The sequence below is a fragment of the Lissotriton helveticus genome, chromosome 5_1 (assembly GCF_964261635.1).
Source record: "Lissotriton helveticus chromosome 5_1, aLisHel1.1, whole genome shotgun sequence".
Classification (NCBI taxonomy): Eukaryota; Metazoa; Chordata; class Amphibia; order Caudata; family Salamandridae; genus Lissotriton; species Lissotriton helveticus.
In genome coordinates this window covers 684,095,950-684,100,348 of record NC_136065.1, presented here as the reverse complement: position 1 = coordinate 684,100,348, position 4,399 = coordinate 684,095,950, and the positions used below count along the sequence as shown (strand labels likewise).

Below are 4,399 nucleotides of genomic sequence, written 5' to 3'. Positions count from 1 at the left end.
CTTAAAAAGAGAAGGAAAGTAACTTTAGCCTAGTGTTTGAGGATCTAATGACAAGTACTCTAATTCATGTTTTGATGCAAGACGTCTTTGCTTATCATAAGAACTGAACTGAGATTCCAGTTATGAGCAAGCAATGACCAAACCGACAGATCTGACTTTTCTGTTTTGTGTGGATGTGTGAGTAGGTGACTGTACTAATGAGGCAGTGGTTGGGTGGTTGACCAAATGACTGCGTGCATCGATATAGATGAGTGGTTGAATGAGTTCATTGCTTGGTGGCTGGATGAATTGATGAATGCATGAATGGATTAATGATTGAGTGAATGTATTGAGGATAAAAAGTTACACCCTTCTAACAGACCAAGAGTTACCAATCTTAAGGAAGTACAATTTGGGCACTGCTTTGCTATGATGGAGAATTGAGGAGGTGGAGAGAGATATTGCGGATGGCACCCCATAACACCTCTACCCCTGCACTGCTAATCTGAGCAGGGGAAGAGGATTTATGGGGGGCTGGGGTGCATACTTAACAAAAATATTGAACATGGGTAGTTGTTGATAACGTGCAGTTGTCCATCCCAGGGATCCAGGTGGCGGCATAGACAACACCAGCTTTCCACTTGCAATCCATCAGTGAACACTTTGTTTTTAACAGCTAGCATATATAATTCTTTATATTACACGAAGGAGCACAAAAGGCAAAACAACAGTAGCAAATGCTGTATTAAAAAGACAGAAGAAGGTAATGTACAGTAATGCTGTATCAACCAGTGATGCATGCCGGCACCGAGCTTTACCATTTCTCTCCTTCTCATATATTGATTGTACAAAGGTTTGTGCTCATCTATTACCCCACATTTATTCCTGCATCAGTAGTGTTTCAAGTGACTGCAAGAATGGTACTTTCACCAAGAAGAAAGATGCACTTGCTTCCTCTAATGCAAGTATCTGAGATCTGTTTATTACATTAGATGGTATAAGGACCTTTTAAGTACTTTGTCATGATGTTAGATTATATTTCCTGTGTTTATTGTTCTACACTTTGATTTCTGATGGATACTTCTAACCACAGATTCTTAACCTTTTCAGTTTTCCCAGACGCCACACTGGGTTCAGAAACTGCTTTCAGCAATTGCTTACATAAGCTGGTAACTGATGCAATCAGACTCAAGCGGCCTTGTCTCACCTCCAGAAGTGATGGCATGCAACCATATGGAGGCGCCACCTTACGCGCTGATGTCACTTCCTTTTTTTTGCTTTGTTAATTGCGGATCCGTAGCTCTGCTACGTAACTTTTATCGGTGTTTTACTAACCTTCAGAATTTTTTTTTTTCAACACAGTACTACGGAATATGTCCCCCCATCCAAAAAGATCACAGGCTTCAAGCGGATTGCACCTTGACAAAACAAATGTCCGTTATGGGTCTGTAAGATGTCTTACTTTCCATACATAATCCAGAATGATTTGACAAATGCTCCTTGATGCATCTGAAGGGCGTCACTGAGCGGGAGACAAAGCTTTATGCCACTGAACACAAGGAACGAGGCTGTTCATGCTCCAGGTCTCGGGCCCACTCATGATACACGTTGCGGTCCAGGTTACCGACATCTGACTCCAACACCACCCCCAGCTAGAGCTGTGGTGCGCCAGATTTTCAGGGTCATTGTCAACTTCTCAGCAGTTAGAGATCTTCAAGGAGGCAACGCTGCAGCTTTTTGAGAAGATTTTGGATCTTTTAGGTACTGAGGACCCTTCGGGGCCCCTCACCAGGTTTCAACTGACAGGACCTGTCCTGTAAGCGACTGATCCCTTTTGGGCTTTTGCCGGCCTCGAGACAGTGCCAGGCCATGCCTCCACATGTTTGCACAAGGCCACACCAGTTCCAGCCTGTTGGGCACTGTTCTTGAATTTGACACTGATGCCACTTGCGGGTTCCGAGGTATATCTCGGCCAGTACCTCGTTATGAGGTTTCTAAAAAGCAGTCTTTGGTATTGTAAGATTTTCCACCAGTGCTTTTGCCTATACACTAGTATATCCAGCAGCTTGTGGCCCTCTTTGGGTTATATTCGGACGTGATACAAAGTTTATAGAATGTTCCGCAAGATGATGATAATGTGGATAAGTTTGATAGTTTGCTCCCCACCCATCACCCCAACCCACAACGCTGATGCTGGTTTGTATTTAGATCTTCAGAGTGCTAATGGACTGGATTCTTCTCCTAAGATGGAATTGGCCCGACCAAGGAAAGTACCTCTTTTGTGATGGTTGCCTATAACAGAGGGGTGTAGTAAATTACTTCTCTACTTTCTCCACTGAATAGCTCTGTAGAAAGTACCATGACATCATGGAATGCCTGAGTGTCTCTCTGTGCTTACAGTGTCTGTTGGTCAACTCAGGCTGAGCTGCTAGGAGTGTGCTCCTGGTGGGGCTGCATCTATACTTTCTATCTTCTCCTACTTACCTATCCTGGAACCAAGCTACAATAAAGGATTATCTACTTATACAACTGGACTGTGTATCCTCTTTTACAACAAGGTGCTTTTGCCATCTGTGAAAAGCTAAACGTATTTGCTTACAGAAATCGTGCAACCAAGCCCTGCAACTTCAGAGCCTTTGCTACCTTCAATAAAGCCATGTAGGAGACTTTGATAGCGCGTGATTCTTCTGCTTCATTGTGGGAATGGATCAGTTCCAGTTCATTATAATGCCCATTAATCTCTTTTCGGACCACAGTATTTATCAAGGTATTGGCGAAGTTTGCAGCCGACCTTCCCAAGACGGGAGTACATGTATTCCTGTACCTAGCTAATTAGCTGTTTAAGGTGGACTCACCTCATTCAATTGCAGATCACCAGCAGACGACTGTTAACCTGATGTCCTCGTTCAGCTGATGTAGAAGGGCTTTCCTGTATACACGGTGTACAAATCCTTTCCACCCATCCTGGTACTCCGCACAGAGATTCTCGGACATGTAGTATATGATCTGATGTATCTGGGTCTTCCTTGTGTTCCATCACCTATGGATTATGAGGCGTCTTGGGCTCCTGGTGTCGTGCACCCTGCTAGTGCCTCTTGCGTGGTGGCACCTGCCGGCTGTACAGTGTAACCCCCGACTCTACTGGCACCAGCACTAGGGATTTTTTGGACAGTATCTGTGTTTTAGAAGAGGTGGCATGGGGCCTTTGGTGGTGGCTTAAGGAGGCTATTTTTGCCTCACTTGGAGCTGACAGTTGTGATGAATGTATTGTCTCTGGTTTGAGGGTGCATGTGGAGATTAGGGCTATCTAGTGTTCGATGGAGAAGAGACACCACATCAGACACCTGACGTTACATGCCATCTGGTTGGCCCATAGCTCCTTCTTGCCGTCCATCTTAGGCAATCCTGTGAAGGTCCTGACAGAGAATACAACTTTCATGTGGGTCTGTAACAAGCAGGAAAGTGTGAGGTCTTGGGTTCTGTACCAGAAACAGCAGAGATTCTAGCTGTGGTTGGATATTCAAGTAATTTCCCGGTGAGTCAATCACTTTGTCGGGTTTCTCAATGCCAGAGCAGACAAGCTGGCTGACTTCTTCTGGAGGTAATTCAAAGTGTGTTCGCCCAGTGGGGTTTGCCTTAGTTAGATATTTTCACCACCACAGAAAATACTCCATATTGCACATTTTACTCCCTGGAGTTGCCGCATCAAGGTTCCTCGAAGGATGTGTTCTGTCTTGTCTAGGATTCCTGTCTTCAGCATGTGTTTGCTTCTTTGCTGTTAATTACTGAGTTCTAGGGGAAAGTCAAACAAGACCGCGCTCAGCTCAATCTAATAACTTCGAACAGAGCTTGGCAAGTGTGGCCTCTGAGCTCTTGAGCCTTTGTTTCCTTCTATACCCAGTAACAGAGCAAGAGGACAGGATTCTTCTCCTGAATCTCCATACTTACATCTCCATGGTTAGAGAGTGAGTGGAACCAGTTGAGTTGTTTTGCCTTATCTGCAGAGGTGGTGGATGTCTTCTTGGCTTCTCCCGCCCATCCACCAAGTCGATCTATTCTGGCAGCTGGGGAAGGTTTGTAACCTTGTGCTAGGACTGTGAGGTTGATCTGCTTTCAAGTGAAGTTTTCTGATGCACTTTTTTTTGTTTTGTCTTTAGCACAACAAGGCTTAGTTAAGGGCACCATTAAAGGTTACTTCTCTGTCCTTTTGGCTTTTCTACATTTGACTGATCAGCACCCCTTATTTAAGTCACCTATTTTAGTGTTTTCATTTGTAGATATTTGTTCTCTCCTGAACCTTTATTTATGCTGCAGTGGAACTATAATTTGGTTATTATATTCTTTGTATACATACCTTTTGAGTGTAGGGGCAGTTGTACTGCGAGGTTATTAACCCTTTTCCACTTTGCAGTCAGGTCTG

At 44.2% G+C, this 4,399-nt stretch overlaps 1 protein-coding gene across 1 annotated transcript in view; it reads left to right on the top strand.

The window, feature by feature from the left end:
* The window catches only part of ASCC1 (activating signal cointegrator 1 complex subunit 1), a 771,288-nt gene that overhangs the window by 512,745 nt on the left and 254,144 nt on the right, over positions 1-4,399 (top strand). The gene's annotated exons all lie outside the window — the stretch shown is intronic.